This window comes from Bos grunniens, chromosome 23 (genome assembly GCF_055505025.1).
Source record: "Bos grunniens cultivar Pamir isolate PY7600 chromosome 23, Bosgru_T2T1.0, whole genome shotgun sequence".
Taxonomy (NCBI): Eukaryota; Metazoa; Chordata; class Mammalia; order Artiodactyla; family Bovidae; genus Bos; species Bos grunniens.
The window spans coordinates 19,470,895-19,489,655 of record NC_141187.1 but is presented as its reverse complement, the minus strand read 5'-3'; the positions used below and the strand labels follow the sequence as shown (position 1 = coordinate 19,489,655).

Genomic DNA, 18,761 nt, shown 5'->3' with positions numbered 1-18,761 from the left:
ACAGAGTCGAACACGACTGAAGCGACTTAGCAGCTTAGCAGCATTCTGATTATACATCCCGTGTAAGATATATGCACAGGACAATAAGAACTGTAAAGAAATCTTAATGTTTATTTAGTAGGTTTCTTATAATTTGAAAGTTACATTGGAAAATTAATGAGTTCTTAATTCTTTTTTTCTCTTAAGAAATAACATATTTCCTAGCTCTAACCATTGAAAGGGTTTCCGTGGTGGCTCAGACAGTAAAGAATCCATCTGCAGTGCAGGAGACCTGGGTGTGATCCCTGGGTTGGGAAGATCCCCTGGAGGAGGATGTGGCAACCCACTCCAGTATTCTGGCCTGGAGAATCCATGGACAGAGGAGCCCGGCGGGCTACAGTCCATGGGGTCACAAAGACTTGGACACGACTGAGCAACTAACCACGACCATTGAAAAGGCTTAGAAGCTGATAACCCAGTAGCAATAAGTTCCTACTTTTGTGGTCTCTATATCTGATTTAGAGACCCACAATAAGGGAGCCAAAAATTCATGGCAAAATGGTTAATTCCAGGTCTCAGGCAAGGAATATACAAGATGAGCTTTGGATATCTTGCACGAGAAAGCAAGGAAACCACCAAAGACTAATCTTAATGTGTCTATTCAGTAGAATACAGAACATAAGAGAGTCTACTTGAAAGGGTGCCTGTTGGCCTAAGGATAATATGAACATCAAAAAGATCAAATACATCAAATATAAAGGTTGATGGGGAGCTCTATGATGGGAGAGTCAGGCTGGCACCACCTCCAGCCCCTGGTCAGTCTTCACATCCCTAAAGGTGGAGCAGCTGTACATGGTGGGTTTCACAATGTGATGTGCCCCTGTGAAGAGTCACCAGACACATTAGACTCTGAGTCTGTAGCTCTAATTACCAATGTACAGGAAATTCAGGAGACGGAGGGAAAAATTAGAGTAATCAGCCACATCGAAAATGTGGGCTTCAGGTCAAACAACCTGGTTTCTCCACCAAACAGATGGCATTAAGAAGGCGGGGAGGGGGACAACCTAAGTGGCCTTTGGTGAATGAATGAATAAAGAAACTGCGATACAGAGAGAGAAAGAAATACTATTCAAAAAAAATACAGAATCTTGCCATTTGTAACATTATGGATGGACCTCAAGGGCATTAAGTGAAATAAGCATAATAATAAATCAGAGAAGACAAGATTAGTAAGACAAATACTATATGGTCTCTCTTATATCTGTATGGAATTCTTAAAAATAAGCTTATAGAAGGATTTCCCTTGTGGTCCAGTGGTTAAGACTCTGAGCTTTCATTGCAGGGGGCACAAACTCAATCCCTGGTTGAAGAACTAAGTTCCCACGTGCCATGCAGTATGGCCAAAATGAAAAAAACTTGTAGACATCAAAGATACAAATCTGTGGTTGCCAGAGGTGGGGACTGGGGCTGGGAGAAAGAGGTGAACTGTTTTTGTTTATACTTTTGGTTTTTTAAATTGAGTGAAAAAAAGAAAATGAAGAGGTGAATAAAATATCCGTGGACTGGAGGGAAACTTCAAGAGGAATAGCATATGCGTGATTGGAATATAAGAAGGAGAACAAAGCAAGAACAGAACAGAAATATTTTTGAAGTAACAATGGCCAAAATTTTTGAAAAATAATACTATGAGAATTGGCTCACATGATTATGGGTGGAGTCCCATCAGTAATTATAAAAATTAAAAGGTGGGGTGGTGATAGTGGAGGTTTTAAAGAATGGAGAATAAAAAAATGGGAGATACGAAAACCAAGCGCAATGTGTAGCTCTTGGTTGGATTTGAACAAATCAACTGTAGCAAATCAAGGAACTTTGAATATGGACTGGCTGTTACCGATATTAAAGAATTAATTTAAAACTTTTAAAATGTGATGATGTCACACAGATATACTTTAAGAGTTAGAGATGGACATTGAATTATTTAGGATGAAATTAAATGATGTCCCTATTTGACAGGTAGAATAATAGTCCCCCAAAATGTTTAGATTCTAATCCCTTTACCTGGCAAAGGGGATTTTGCAGGGACGACTAACTGAAGAATCCTTAGATAGAAGAATAGGCTGAGTGTGTCCAGTCTACTCACATAAGTGATGGAGGAAGAAGGCCAGAACTGGAGAATGTGCACAGCTTCTAGAAGCCAGAAAAGGTGGGGAAACAGATTTTCCCCAAAAGCCTCCAGAAAGAAACGCAGCCCTGCCAACATCTATGAAATAATCAATTAATTTGTCTTAAACCCTAAGGTTTTGGTCATTTGTTGCAACAGTAAATGAAAACAAATGTGTATAAGATCTGTTTTAAAATGTTATAGGAAAAAAAAAAGGTGGTGAAGAATAGATGAAAGGTTAAAGAAAAATAATAACTGTTGACATTGACAGATACTTTGAGATTCATTATACTATTTTATTTCTACATTTGAAAATTTCCACAATAAAAGGGTTCTTAAAAATGACTGAAGGGTGGGGAGTGGGTGAGGGGAGGAAGAGTTCCAAGGACAGGGTGGTTTACTGGTACAGCGTGAGGTCAGAGGTCTCTGACCAAAGGCCCCCAAGAGCGGCACGTTACGTGGACTAGAGAAGTGCTCCCAGTCGCCAGGGTGGTGCTGAATGCTCTCTGTGTGGACCAAACCGGGAGTGAAGGACTCTCTCTAGAATAAATAGATCACTCACTGACAGAATGGTTCTTGAGCATCTACCATGGTACTGACCCCTAGATGCAGCTCTTGGGTTCTTTTTCTTTTTAATATTTTTTTATTTGGCTGTGCTGTTTCTTAGTGGCAGCACTCAGGATCTTAGATCTTTATTTGCAGAATGTGGGCTCTTAGTTGTGGCATGTGGGGTCTAGTTCCCTGACCAGGGATCAAACCCGGACCACCTGCATTAGGAGTGCGGAGTCTTTGCCGCTGAACCGACAGGGAAGCCCCAGTCCTTGTATTCTTGGCAAAATAAACAGAAACAACAGCAGAAAGATGGCGGAATTCAAGCCCTGCTCATTGACATCACACATTCCTTTGGTGGCGGAGGTCACTGTGAGGTCTGACTTGTCTCTGAGAGGGAGAACAATCTGTATCCATCCAGCAGTGGCTGCACCTCACCCCAAGAAAAGTGTGTGGTCACCAGCCTGGCTGGCACCCATTCCAGTCAACTGAGCCACCTGGACCCTTCACACCACCTCAGGTGGGGGAAAAAGTAAACATTCACTCAAACTGCTGCTGAGTCGCTTCAGTCATGCCTGACTCTTAGCGACCCCATGGACTGCAGCCTACCAGGCTCCTCCGTCCATGGGATTTTCCAGGCAAGAGTACTGGAGTGGGGTGCCATTGCCTTCTCCGGTCACTCAAACTGGCTGAAAGGAAAGGGGCAGTTTGGGGATAAGGAGTCAGGGCAGTAACTAGCACAGACCTCACGAGGGACGCCGCCGGGACCAAGTTAACCGGAAAAGCACAGCAAGTTCCTGCTGCCAGTCCACAAGGGAGAGTCCCAGCACTCTCTCCCTTGTGTGGCGTGATAACATGCTGGACAAATTGCTGTCCTTGGACTGGATTCTATTCAGTAGATGGCATCCACTGTCTCAGAAAGTACTGGGCCTCTGTTCATCAAAAGGAAGGGAAACAGAAATCATCAACGCCCGTTTGGGGGAAAGAGATTTCTAACATTAACAACAAAAACATTGGTGCTGAAAGGTGGGGTTTTTGATTGGTGAGAGTCAAGCTCTTGTGGGAGCAAAAGAGTCTGCTGGGCTCCAAAAACCAGATTTTGGAAACACAAAGGGCAAAATCCTGAAGAGCTCTTATGCTATAAGCCTATATGGATGGCCTAGATGATTAGGAGAGGGAGAGACCACCAGATCCCAGAGATCAGCTGATCCACAGGATGGGAAACGGATGAGACAAATAAGGGGAGGCTGGCAGGGTCCAGAGTGAGAAGATGGAGGCGAGCTCATTACCTAGGGGCAGCCAAACTAGCTCCCAAGACGCCTGGGTCCCCATCACCTGCCCGGAAGCCCACTGGGGAGTCTCATTCAAGTCAAGTATCTCCATGGGTAGCAGCTTTCCAGCTCCAAGTCACTGCTCAGCCGCATCCTATGTGGATCTAATGGTGCCAGACATGCAGGAGTTCCCCAAACAGAAGTGACACAGCGAAGGTAGGGCGTTGGACTAATGGCCCCCGATACCTCCCTTTACATGGGACTGAATGGTCCAGGAGATTTCCCTAAGTGAAGACAATGATGAAACACACCCCTCTTACACTTAGACAAAAGCAGCCACTCCGGACCCAAAGGCATGGACAGATCCATCACCTTGAGTCACTGCATTGAGTCCTCAGGCCCGGGGTGGACAGTCTGACTGGTTCAACTTTGGTCAAGAGCCTACCTACTCCTGTGGTTGGAGGGCTGGAGTCACGTGGCCTGAATTTGATGTTCTCATTCCCACGGGTTTTTATACTTTTGCAACCCACGTGTAGATCTATAAACAGTACATAGATTCACGCTGTATGTTTTTAAACTTGATATAAACAGCGTAACACTGCACACATCCTGCATCTTGCTGTTATGGGCTTGAGATTGAACCATGATGATAAATGCCAGGCTGGTTCAAACACTATAACTACTCAGACACATGATTTATTTATCTCCTTGTTGATGGACATTTAAGCTCTTTTTTTTTTTTACTGTTATAAATAATGTTGCAATAAGCATTCGGGGGACACAATTTTTCCATCCCCCACCCATGCTTTTTTCCCAATGCCTTGCTATCCCCACCAGTGCTATAATATCTCCTGGACACATGGCCCAAAGTTTCTCCCAGGACTTCTCCTGGGAGAAGCTCTGGGCTCTGGGATAGGCATGGCTTCAACTCTGCTAGCTTTTGCCAATTCGCTCTCCAAAAGTGGTTGTACCAATTCACACTCCCACCCTGCTCAGTAATCTTTCCATTATGCCAAGCTGCTGCCTTATTCTGCTTTCAATTCTTTCTAATTTATGAAAGGAAAATATAAAAGAGGTGCTATTACCTTATTAAGAAAAATCCAGCTTCCTTTCCCTGAAGAAAGGAGAGGAGGAGAGATGGGGAGCTGCTGGTTGGATGAGGGCCTGGCACGCATTCATCAACTTTATAGTAGCGCCGGCCTGGAATTCAGGTCTCCTGAGGAGGGGAGCCAGGCCACTGGAAACAAGAGACACTTTCACCGCGGCCTCCTCCAGGAAAGCAGATAGAATTTACTCTAAGGTACAAAAACGTTTGCACTTACAGCCTCCCTGGTTCCAATCAGGACATGAAGGGAAAGTGCCAAGACACCAGAGAATAAGCCAGTTCTCATAAACTTTCCAGCCAAACGGCAGACTCTGGAAGGTAGAACCGAGCCTGGTAATGAACTTGAGCACTCAGCTCAGGGCAGCTTGGGGCTCTTTTGAACAGTGACTGGCAGCACCCTCAGCTCTGGGGAGGGTCCTCACTTCTCTCCCCAACCGAGCCACCCTGATGCCCTGCCAGCCTTCCCGATCCCAACTCTGTGTCCTCTGCCCCTCTCCCTACAAAGGAGACCCCTGGGCTCCTCCTAATCCTGCTCAGCCTCCGTGTTCATCTCTGTCATGGTGCTTAGAGCTTCACTGGCTGCTGTGATACAAACTTGTGGGTGGATCTATGGTCCCCAAAGCCTGTCATCCCCTGAAGCCAGGGATTGCATCTTCCTCACCCTGGTATGCTGCCCAGTGAGCACCCACTGGTTTGCTCTGGGAGGGAAAAAGACAAAAACACCAAACAACTGTTACCGGGCTGTCTTCCTGCTCCTCCATTTATTCCCATTCTGTGCTGTTGCTCTAGTCGCTCCATGTGGTGAATATCTGCTACAGTTTTTTAGCAAATAAAAAAAGAGACTTGAGCTACCCTACTAGGCTGTACATTGCCAGAGAGCAGGGGCCCTGTGGTGGACAAGTGTCCAGTGGGAGCCGAACAGACTTTGTTGGTGCGCATTGAACTGGGTGGCATTGGTATGTCAGTTTCAGATTCAAGTCCATCCCTATGTCTAGTTAGCCACAGGTGCCTCTTTATTGAGCTTCCCTGGTGGCCCACGTGGTAAAGAATCTGCCTGCAATGCAGGAGACCCAGGTTCAATCCCTGGGTTGAGAAGATCCCCTGGAGAAGGGAATGGCACTGCAAAGGAATGGAAGACAGAGCTCATTAGAGTTTGGGGCAGGAGGAGCGAAGCGCCAGCCCTGCTGCTGTCCTGAAAGAGACGGAAGACGAGGGAGCGCCTGAAGCGGGGAAGGGAGAGACCCATTTTAATTGGAAAACTCTTTTAATTTTCCCTTTCTTCTTCTTCTTGTTTTTAAGTTCCAGTCTTGGATCCTAGAAATTACAGGCTCCTTCAGCATCGCCTCTGTGGTTGGAAAAAATGCTCATTTCACTTTTAAAACAAACAATGGAAAGTTCCTTTCAAAGGAAAAATCTTATTAGCCCAAGTCCAAGGAAATCTGCGAGAGTTTCACTCAGATGTGTGGGGCTGGTCCACAGGGCAGGGGCGGCCCCCCAGGAGGCAGCCCCAGGGAAGGTCTGTCTGACCTCTCCGCCCCCTGAGGGCTCCCTTCTCGGAAGAAGCACCCACCCAACCCCTCCCTGCCAGGGCCAGGCATGCAGAAGACCCCACAGCGAACACATATGCAGGAGGAAACCACTCAGACATGAAAGGGCAGAGAATATCCTTTACCCAAATAAAAAACCAGACGAAGATGCAGAGGGAAGCGAATCCCATCAGACAAAGCCACAAATTAAGATCACAGGAGACCCAGCTTGGGAGTCGGGCTCTGTCTTTCAAACATCTTCCAGGAAGCTGCCCCTGGGGCTGCCCTGTCATCCTGCCCATCCCTCTGCTCATGCTGGACCCCTGGTGGCCCTACAGGGGGCATCTGGGCATGAGCTGAGTCATCAGTGATGTTGGGAAATTGGAGGGGGCCTGAGCAGGGCGGGCAGAGGTGGGAATGAGATGAGTCAGTTGAGGGTCAGTGATGCAAAAGGGGGACCATGAGAGGGAAAGATGAGGCACTGCACAGAATACTAGGTGGCACCAGACAAGAGGCTGGAGGCCTGAGCCTGGGACTTGAGCTTCCTCTCGCCCCCGGACAAGCCCTCCCCACCCCCAAACCGAGGCTGCAGGCTGTCCGCAGACACTGTGTGGCCTCGTGCTTGGATTCACAATTTTGAAGCTGACTCTGCTCAAGCTGCTCTATCCTTGCTCCATCCCGGCCTTGCGCCTGGGCCAGCGGTCAGCTGTGGGGCAGGTCCCAGGATCAGCCTGTCTCCACGAAGATGCCATTATCGTGTAGTGGAAAGAACGTGGAGGCATTCTGTTGCTACCTGAAAGCTCACCAGTCTTGTTTGGGAGGGAAAAACAAGACACCTGCAGATAGTGTAGAGATTAAACAGATAGGAGGATATCAGGAAGCACTTCATGTCCAAATTTTAAAATTCAGATGAAATAGATAAAAGTGGCTTAGAGATTAAGAATCTGGGTAAACTTCTAACTAGTAAAGAAACTGAATCACTAGTTTAATTTTCAAAAAGAAACATCAGTCCAGAAGGCTTTATGGTGAGTTCAGTAAGTCATTTAAAGAGTCAGTCCTCTCCAGTATAAACCAAGGAATAGAGTAAGAGACATTTATTCCTTCTGCTCCAGTTTTTTGAGGAGGCTAGGAAGATGAACTCTTTATGAAGCATTAGGGAAAATTCAAAAATTCATAATGAGAAAGCAACAGCTCTTTGTAAACTAGGAATAGAACTCTTAAGTCTGACAAAGAACATCTACAAAGAAGCTGCAGAAGTCCCAGGTGCCCTTTGAAATCCCAGAAGCCCTCCCATTCAGATCAGAAAAACAAACACATTTAAGGATATCCAAGAAATCAGTCCTGAATATTCATTGGAAGGACTGATGCTGAAGCTGAAACTCCAATACTTTGGCCACCTGATGCGAAGAACTGCTCATTGGAAAAGACCCTGATGGTGGGAAAGATTGAAGGCAGGAGGAGAAGGGGACGACAGAGGATGAGATGATTGGATGGCATCACCGACTCAATGGACATGAGTTTGAGCAAGCTCTGGGAGTTGATGATGGACTGGGAAGCCTGGCATGCTGCAATTCCATGGGGTTGCAAAGAGTCCAGCGTGACTGAATGACTGAACTGAACTGATCCAACACATTGGAGTGAGTACATATTGGAAATGAATGAAAATGTGAGTCAGAGAGAAGGTGGACATGGAATAAAATACAATGAGAAGGGTCTTGCTCAGGTTGGTAAAGATGGTGCACCGTGAACTGGAGCTCGTGATTACCTCTGTCCCACTCCTGAAGTCTAACAAGGAAAACAAAACCAACAAAGACTGCCAATGTTACCTCAATGAGAATTCCCTGAACTTGACATTCAAGGCTGTTTCGTTCTTCTTCTTCTTAGTATCCATGATGATTTCACAAAATGTCCCAAAATCCCATCACAGAGTGAACATATCTTGATGAGCACCATTTTATAATTATTCAGTTCAGTTCAGTCGCTCAGTCATGTCCGACTCTTTGCAACCCCATGAATAGCAGCATGCCAGGCCTCCCTGTCCATCACAAACTCCTGGAGTTTACTCAAACTCATGTCCATTGAGTCGGTGATGCCATCCAGCCATCTCATCCTCTGTCGTCCCCTTCTCCTCCTGCCCTCAATGCCTCCCAACATCAGAGTCTTTTCCAATGAGTCAACTCTTCACATGAGGTGGCCAAAGTATTGGAGTTTCAGCTTCAGCATCAGTCCTTCCAATGAAAACCCAGGACTGATATTCTTTAGAATGGACTGGTTGGATCTCCTTGCAGTCCAAGGGACTCTCAAGAGTCTTCTCCAACACCACAGTTCAAAAGCATCAATTCTTCGGCACTCAGCTTTCTTCACAGTCCAACTCTCACATCCATACATGACCACTGGAAAAACCATAGCCTTGACTAGATGGACCTTTGTTGACAAAGTAATGTCTCTGCTTTTGAATATGCTATCTAGGTTGGTCATAACTTTCCTTCCAAGGAGTAAGCGTCTTTTAATTTCATGGCTGCAATCACCATGTGCAGTGATTTTGGAGCCCGCCCCCAAAAAGTCTGCCACTGTTTCCCCATCTATTTCCCATGAAGTGATGGGACCAGATGCCATGATCTTAGTTTTCTGAATGTTGGGCTTTAAGCCAACTTTTTCACTCTCCTCTTTCACTTTCATCAAGAGGCTTTTTAGTTTCTCTTCACTTTCTGCCATAATTAGTAGGTATTGTAAATTGTATTTCGTCAAAGCAAAGCATGAGACAAGGATTCTATTCAGATGTGTTTTCTTGAGGGAATGAATAATGCAGGCTAGGACAGGGGAAGAAGCTCAGCAAAAAGATGGGTTCAGCTGAAGTCCAACCTCACTCTGATCCCATGAAGAGCTCTGGAGTATGAGTGACACAAAAAGGTTATCTATGCCTCTTAGAGGCAAAGAAATGATCTTTCTGTATCACAGTATCAGTCAGCGGTACTATGAGTCCCACTAGGGCAGGTGTAATAAACTCCAGGCGTTTTCAGGCAACATGCCTCCTAACAGGGCGGGCATCTTTGAGACTGGTGACTGCAACCTTCCCTTTGCCCTCCCCCCAAATCCATATCCCCTCCCAAGATTCCTACACATCTCAAGCCCAAGAAAGCATCTGGTTAAAGTCTAGAATCCCATCGCCTAATGAGGGCTAAGTACAAATGAGACTCCTGAATGTAATTCCTTACGTAAGCTCCTTGAACACAATACCTTTCTATTTGAAGATCTCCAAACAGGATAGGCAAGTTATTCCCTGCAACATTCAATGTTGGAACATGGTAGGAATAACTACAGGCAATCCTGTTCAAAAGGGGGGAAATGGGAGGTACTGAGGAGTCACTGGCCCATAGCAATTCTGAAATCCAGTGGAGAAATTTTTGAAAATTTCCTGAGGGACTTCCAGTGTTTGAGATCCTGAGTTTCTAATACAGAAGGTGATGGTTCTATTCCTGGTCATGCACAGCATGGCCAAAAAGAAAAAAAAAAATTAATAAAGAAATTTTCCTGATAAGAATTCAGTCCAAGTTCTGCCAGGAAATGATTCTCCACAGTTCTTACTGTCTGGGCTCTTAGTTCTACTCTCTGGAGGTCTCCACTTTGTCTTCTGAGTCATGCTTTATCTTTTTTTCTTTCCTGCCAGTAGAACTTTAAAGGTCCAAACCTCTATTTATTTTGTACTCTCTGTCCATTTCAGTCCAACCTGAAGATATTTTTGTGAATGTAATTATCCTTTAAAATTTGTGGCTTTCCTATGAATGATCTTGGGGTTTTTCTCCATAGACAAAAGCCAAACACACAAATCCTTTTGAGATAAGCTCTTCTCTAGCTTCTTCTATTACAATAAGTAAGTTTGCACGTAAGCTGCTTAGAAGCCCCATTGTTGGATGGAAAGGATCTGTGAGACAGATCCTTAAACACTTTAGAACACCTTCGGTCTAGCTGAATGGTACTCTAAGGCACTCTCGTCAATTTTCCTGAAGTTTTGCCAAAGGATTTTACAGCCACATTCACGGCTTTGTTTTTTGACCATGCTTTTCTGGCATACTTTGCTCTTTGTTAGTTGCTCAGTCTTGTCCAGCTCTTTGCGACTTGGTGGACTGTACCCACAGGTTCCTCCATCCATGAAATTCTCCAGGCGAGAATACTGGAGCAGGTTGCTATTCCCTTCTCCATGGGATCTTCCTGACCTAGAGATCGAACCCAGGTCTCCTGCACTGCAGGAAGATTCTTTACCGTCTGAGCCACCAGGGAAGTCCAATTTGCTCTTTAGTTGAAAGATATTTCTTAATTTTATAATCATTTGGATGCTGAAGTTTTTGTTGTTGTTTTGGCCACACCACACAGTCTGTGGTATCTCAGCTTCCAGACCAGAGATTGCACCCGGACCCTCAGCAATGAAAGTGCGGGGTCCTAACCACAGGTCCTAACAGCAGGAATTCCCTGCTGGAGTTTCTTGGAAACTTCTAAATCAGCAAATCTTAGTTCCTTTTGGTTTAATCTTTCCTCTGGTGCGTCTGCTTCCTTGTGTATTTTAGTACAAACAGGAAGAATCAGGGAAACTTCTATCACTCCAGCTGGAAATGGTTCACTCGCCCAGCTCATCAGCTGCATCCTCTATTACAGATGACTACATGTAACACTGTTGCTGAGCTTCTGCCTCTACGTATCAGGGATTCTCCTTCACCCAGTTTCTACTAACATGCTCCTCATGTCCCATTAAGCTCTCACCGGTATCCTCCTCAACATCCAGACTGTTCCAAGCACTTCAGGCTTTTGTTTACACTCTCATCAATGTCCTCTAGCTTCTCCTCACCTCCTGGTTCCAAAGCCATGCCCAGATTTGTACATATTTGTTATAGCAAGCTCCCTCTTCCAGGTACCCCAAATCAGTATTAATTATTGATTTTCCATGAGTCCAACATTTATTATCACACAGTTTCTGGGGTTCAGGAATTCAGAAGGAGCTCAGCTGAGAGGTTCTGGCTCAGTACCTCGCATGTAGTTTTTATCAGGATATTAGCAGAAGTAGAAGTCATTAGAAGGGGTGCCTGGAATGGCAGGACCTGTCTCCAAGATGACTCACCTCCGTGGGTGTTGGCAGGCGTCTGCCTTCCTCACCTCTTGGCTCTCGCCTCAGCCTGCTTAAATGTCGTCTTGACATGGCAGCTGGCTTCCCCTGGAGCAAGTGACACAAGAGAGAGGCTAACCTTACACTTTAACAGAGGTCATTCTGGTTGTGTGGGGAGCCAAGGGCAGAAACGGGGGACTTATTAGGAAGCTAATAAAGTGATGTGAGCAAGAGATGATGTTGGCTTGGACCAGAAAGGAAGCAGTGGACATGGAAATGCTCAGATCCTGGCTACATTCGATAAGAGGATTGATAAGAAGTACTGATATATTGGATAAGGAATCCTAGAGAAGGGTCTAGAATATGTATATAAAGTCTCTAAGCTGATTTTAAAATTATGTATCTATTTATTTGGCTGTGTCAGCTATCAGTTGCAGCAGGCAGGATCTTGGTTGCATCTTGCATGCTGTTTTGTCGTAGCGCATGAGCTCAGTAGCTGCGTCACTCGGGCTCTCTGGTTGTGGCATGCGGGCCTAGTTGCTCCACAGCCTATGGGATCTTAGTTCCCTGTCTAGGGATAAAACCCGAGTCCCCTAACATTGCAAGGTGAATTGTTAACCACTGGACCACCAGGGAAGTCCGGATCAATAAGGTTTTGATCCAGGCAAACTGGAGGAATGAAGTTACCACTGACCAAGATGGCCAGCCTGCATAGAATTTGAGAATCTTTACTATCCACGTTTTACAAGTGAACAAAGTGAGATTTGAGAGTTTAAGTTGCTTGCTGAAAAGCTCCCAGGTAGTAAGTGATGTAGCTCGTCCTCAACTACTGTACACTATTGTCCGCTGAGCCAGGAATATTACTAGATGGAATCAGTTGTCAACATCCTTCACTAAGAGCAGCTGGCAGATGCCCACGTTGCTCTGGGTAGCTGGCTCAGCCCTGGGGCAGGGACAGAGCAGGAGAGTCCCCCCTCCATTAACTCACTGCCTGTGCCCCTGCTATCCTGGGACCCATCCAGGGCATGGTGATGAATGTGTGCCAGATGGATGTGGAAGCTTCCAGAGAGGCAAACACCACCACAGAGAGAAGGTCAAGGGAGAACTGTCCCCCTTGTGCCACCAGGCTGCGTCCTTTCCAGCCGGAGGACGTTAGCACCACTTTAGGATTCTGCCGCCAGGGCCAGCTCTGCCCTAGGAGACACTGAGCGTGGAGCCTGGACCATTCGGCAGGGGCCCTAGGACAGTAATTTCTGCAGCTGCCCACAGTGGGCCTGCCAGCAGAGGTGGAGCCCAGCATTTTCTACTCTAACTCAGTTTCCATCCTCACCTCCTAGGCCACAATCCAGTTCCTGAGAAGGAGGAGGAAAATTCCGAGTGCCCTCCCTAAGGAGGAAAGGACCTCATTTCCAAACGTTCCCCATTCACTTTGTCCTTGCTCAAGAATCTCTTAGAGTTTTGAGAGCAAAACCTGTTTTCCGTTTTCTTTTTCTTTTCCTTCTTTCCTACGGGTGAGTATGCAACGGATACTTTATGTGCCTGGTGACAATTTGTGGATAAGCCCCAAGAGAAACAGTGAATTTGCTTCATCCTGTATTAAAGACAAAGAAAATTCAGAGGGGCCAAGCAAAGAACATTTCAGTGGTTCCACCTGGGGCCTAATTAGGAGAGTTTTCTGGGGGCATTTAGAATGTGGGGACTTGGAGTTTTCTGTTGACCTGGGAAGGTATCTGGTGTCACATTTTGAGTAGGAAACACAGGGACTCAGAGAGAACCCCCCTACCCCGACCCAAGTGCAGACCACAGATCTATGGGACCGTGTCCCACCTCACTGGGAGTAGAATACACCCAGTTAAAACAAGTCACCGATTTTCACCCAGCAAATCATTGGGCTTATTTTGAAATATAAATCTAGTATGGGCTAGGATGTTGTAAGATAGCTGTTCCTCTGGAAGCAGGAAAATAAATTGTTACAGCCCTAGTAGGAGCCACCAGGGAAGCCCAAGAATACTGAAGTGGGTAGCCTATCCCTTCTCTAGGGGATCTTCCTGACCCAGGCATCGAACCGGGGTCTTCTGCATTGCAGGTGGGTTCTTTACCAACTGAGCTACCAGGGAACCCCAGCAGTTTGGCAGTTTATATCAAAAGCCTTTGAACAGGGCTGCTGTAAAGAAATTGTCCTGGATGTGCACAGGGCTTTGGCTAAAGGTGTGTTTCCAGCAGCTTCATTTATATGAGAAAACAGTTGAAAACAATGACAGGAATTTCAGTTCAGTTTAGTCGCTCAGTCATGTCTGACTCTTTGCAACCCCATGAATCGCATCACGCCAGGCCTCCCTGTCCATCACCAACTCCCGGAGTTCACTCAGACTCACGTCCATTGAGTCGGTGATGCCATCCAGCCATCTCATCTTCTGTCGTCCCCTTCTCCTCCTGCCCCCAGTCCCTCCCAACATCAGAGTCTTTTCCAATGAGTCAGCTCTTCGAATGAGATGGACAAAGTACTGGAGTTTCAGCTTTAGCATCAGTCCTTCCAAAGAAATCCCAGGGCTGATCTCCTTCAGAATGGACTGGTTGGATCTCCTTGCAGTCCAAGGGACTCTCAAGAGTCTTCTCCAACACCACAGTTCAAAAGCATCAATTCTTCGGTGCTCAGCTTTCTTCACAGTCCAACTCTCACATCCATACATGACCACTGGAAAAACCATAGTCTTGACTAGATGGGCCTTTGGCAAAGTAATGTCTCTGCTTTTCAATATGCTATCTAGGTTGGTCATAACTTTCCTTCCAAGGAATAAGTGTCTTTTAATTTCATGGCTGCAGTCACCATCTGCAGTGATTTTGGAACCCAAAAAAATAAAGTCTGACACTGTTTCCACTGTTTCCCCATCTATTTCCCATGAAGTGATGGGACTAGATGCCATGATCTTCATTTTCTGAATGTTGAGCTTTAAGCCAACTTTTTCACTCTCTTTCACTTTCATCAAGAGGCTTTTCAGTTCCTCTTCACTTTCTGCCATAAGGGTGGTGTCATCTGCATAGCTGAGGTTATTGATATTTCTCCTGGCAATATTGATTCCAGCTTGTGCTTCTTCCAGCCCAGCGTTTCTCATGATGTACTCTGCATAGAAGTTAAATAAGCAGGGTGACAGTATACAGCCTTGACGTACTCCTTTTCCTATTTGGAACCAGTCTATTGTTCCATGTCCAGTTCTAACTGTTGCTTCCTGACCTGCATACAAATTTCTCAAGAGGCAGGTCAGGTGGTTCTGGTATTCCCAGCTCTTGAAGAATTTTCCACAGTTTATTGTGATCCACACAGTCAAAGGCTTTGGAATAGTCAATAAAGCAGAAATAGATGTTTTTCTGGAACTCTCTTGCTTTTTCCATGATCCAGTGAATATTGGTTCCTCTGCCTTTTCTAAAACCAGCTTGAACGTCTGGAAGTTCACGGTTCACGTATTGCTGAAGCCTGGCTTGGAGAATTTTGAGCATTACTTTACTAGCGTGTGAGATGACTGCAATTGTGCGGTAGTTTGAGCATTCTTTGGCATTGCCTTTCTTTGGGATTGAAATTAAAACTGACCTTTTCCAGTCCTGTGGCCACTGCTGAATTTTCCAAATTTACTGGCATATTGAGTACAGCACTTTCACAGCATCATCTTTCAGGATTTGAAATATCCTTTCAGGAATTCCATCACTTCCACTAGCTTTGTTCACAGTGATGCTTTCTAAGGCCCACTTGACTTCACATTCCAGGATGTCTGGCTCTAGGTGAGTGATCACACCATCGTGATTATCTTGGTCGTGAAGATCTCTTTTGTACAATTCTTCTGTGTATTCCTGCCACCTCTTCTTAATGTCTTCTGCTTCTGTTAGGTTCATACCATTTCTGTCCTTTATCGAGTCCATCTTTGCATGAAATGTTCCCTTGGTAGCTCTAATTTTCTTGAAGAGATCTCTCGTCTTTCCCATTCTGTTGTTTTCCTCTATTTCTTTGCATTGATTGCTGAGGAAGGCTTTCTTATCTCTCCTTGCTATTCTTTGGAACTCTGCATTCAGATGCTTATATCTTTCCTTTTTTCCTTTGCTTTTCGCTTCTCTTCTTTTCACAGCTATTTGTAAGGCCTCCCCAGACAGCCATTTTGCTTTTTTGCATTTCTTTTCCATGGGGATCGTCTTGATCCCTGTCTCCTGTACAGTGTCACGAACCTCCATCCATAGTTCATCAGGCACTCTATCTATCAGATCTAGTTCCTTAAATCTATTTCTCACTTCCACTGTATAATCATAAGGGATTTGATTGAAATGACAGGAAACTGGTTAGTAAATCATGCATCCAAATGCTAACATTAAAACTTACTGATACAGGAAAATAGGCATCTTGTATTGTCAAATGAGAAAGTAAGGTGCGATAAAGGGAGACACATCAGATAAAGATCATATATGGATCACAGAGCTGTATCTAGGTCTGACCAATAACAGCCTATCAGAATGACTAAGGGCTCAAAGTCCACATTAACATCACCTGGGCAGCCTAACTTATTCTCTCAAAGCCTCAGTTTCCCCACTGATGAAATGGGAATAAAAGGCCCTTCCTCACACCCGAGGTCAGAGGGCTTCAGGATACCCACCCCTGGCTGAAACTCTGGCCAGCTCTGGGTCAGGAGGTCACGTCCCCTCGGTTCCTGTTCCAACTGCGTGGTGCTGAGCCCCTCCAGGCAGCATTAATTCCGGCCGTGCTGGAGCCCCCATGGGCAGCACCAGGCCTGACCCCACACAGATGGTACGTGACCACCTCATCCGGAAGTTTCTCACCTTCACCCCAAGGGCTCACCTGTCCATCTTCTCCCCTGTTCCCTGATGCAGACCCCACTTAAGCCTCACTGCCTGTGGGAAGTCCCCTGGGGTTGCCTGAGTGAGGCCCCAGTCTCTTCCTTCACTGAGCACCACCCCACTCCTCCCTCAGCACACTCATCTACCCCTCAGCCTTCATCCCAAGCAATGGACCTGGCTGCAGGCTTCCTGCACAGGTCACATGATTCTACGGGGCCTGCCTCCATTTCTCATCCATAAAATGGGGATAAGCACACCACCTCACGGGGGCATCAGGCATGAGAAACAGAACCCGTGACGCATAGTGCTCACTGCGGTCACTCAGTGAGGGGCAGCTCTTCTCCAGGAGAGTGAGCAGGCTGTGACTGGAGGCCTGAGGGTCCCTGTGTGAGGGACATGCATGGACTCTCAGAGGCTCATGGGCTCTCTGCCCCCTCCCTGGTTCCCAGCTGTGAGTAGTCCCGGGGGTTCCCAGCTTGTTGCGTGACTTAACCGTTTTGGGCAGGTTTCTGTTCCCCTTGGGAAAGTGTGTTTCACCTCCAAGGCCACAAGCCCTGAATTTGAGTAAAACTCTCCAGGACTTTCCAGGTTTAAAAAAAAAAAACCTGCTTTGTGAAAGAATTTCCCACCCTGGTGAGTCAGTTGAGGAAGCGGCATTGGCCAAGACCACCTGTATTTCACATCCAAATAAGGAGCCGGCGTGTGTCTTGGAAGGGCTCACCTAGGAGACCACAGGCGTGCAAACCACCATGCAAGCCACAGACCAAGGTGGTAAGGGACCACTCCAGTGGGGGAAGGGGGCAGTCACAGGCAGTTTCCAGGTCAGGTCCTGTTGACACAAGGAACATAGTCTTGAACTAGGAGAGTGAACAGTGGGGACCACTTGGAGGCCTTTATGGTCTCCCAGGCTGGGTTTCACCATGTCCAAAATTCTCCCAGAAGTGTTTCATTCCCCTGAGTTCCTGTCCCTGTATTTTTTTTTTTTTAATGTGTAACATTTTTAAAAGTCTTTATTGAGTTTGTTATAATATTGCTTCTGTTTTAGGTTTTGGCTTTGGGGATTCTAGCTCCCTGATCAGGGATCAAACCTGCACCCCCTGTATTTGAAGGTGAAGTCTTAACCACTGCATCAACAGAAGTCCCCCTCTCCCTCTTGACATGAACATACTCTAGGTGGGGAATTGCTCAGCCACCCATGCTTACCTGAACTAAGAGGTTACCAACTGAAACAACTCAACTGAAACATGGCCAAAGAGTATGAACAGCAAATTCACAGAAAGAGAATATAAAGAGTCGCTATGTGTATAAAGAAGGCTAAGTGCCGAAGAATTGATTCTTTCAAACTGTGTTGCTGGAGAAGACTCTTGAGAGTCCCTTGGATAGCAAGGATATCCAACCAGTCAGTCCTAAAGGAAATCAACCTTGAATATTCATTGGAAGGACTGATGCTGAAGCTGAAGCTCCAATACTTTGGCCTCCTAATGCAAAGAGCCGATTTATTGGAAAAGCCCCTGATGCTGGGAAAGATTGAGGACAGAAGCAGAAGGCGATGACAGAGGATGAGATGGTTGGATGGCATCATTGACTCAATGGACATGAATTTGAGCAAACTTTGGGAGATGGCGAAGGACAAGGAAGCCTGTCCTTCAAGCCTGTCCTACAACCCCATGCAATTCATGGGGCTGTAGAGTTGGACAGGACTGAGCGACTGAAACAGTAACTACAACATACATAAAGAAGTGGTCAGTCTCACTCATTGTAAGAGAAACGTCCATTGAGATACCATTTCTCACCTGTCATGTTGGCAAAGAGGCAAATGTTTGACAACATGCCTTGAGGTCATCAGCTCTCTCTTCCACTTTGTTGACACTGGGCTTTGCCAGCTGCTCCCTCTCAGCTTTTTCCATTAGGGGAACTAGAAGAAGCCTGCAAGATTGGAAGAGGGAGGAGAAACTCTTGTTGTTGTTGTTCAGTCGCAGCCAACTCTTTGCAACCCCATGGGCTGCAGCACGCCAGGCTTCCCCATCCATCACTATCACCGGCAGTGTGCTCAGACTCACGTCCATTGAGTCGATGATGCCACCCAACCATCTCATCCTCTGTGGTCCCCTTCTCCTTCTGCCCCCCATTGCTTCCTGCTTGTTTATTGTTCTCTAGAGGACTGCCCTGGCTGTTGACTGACAAAGCTGGTGAAAGCACAAGATGGAACAATGCCTATGTAGAGCAATTTAAAAATATC

General features: G+C 46.1%; 1 protein-coding gene across 2 annotated transcripts in view; it reads left to right on the top strand.

The window, feature by feature from the left end:
- SUPT3H (SPT3 homolog, SAGA and STAGA complex component) overlaps positions 1-17,712 on the top strand; it is a 442,887-nt gene extending 425,175 nt beyond the window's left edge. The window contains exon 12 of one of the 2 annotated variants that reach the window (XR_015153255.1): positions 17,568-17,707. The gene's annotated coding sequence lies outside the window, so the exon portion shown is untranslated. Of the gene's footprint in view, positions 1-17,567 lie in introns of both variants that reach the window. The other variant, XM_086371946.1, reaches the window with a different exon arrangement.
- Positions 17,713-18,761: the final 1,049 nt, after the last annotated feature.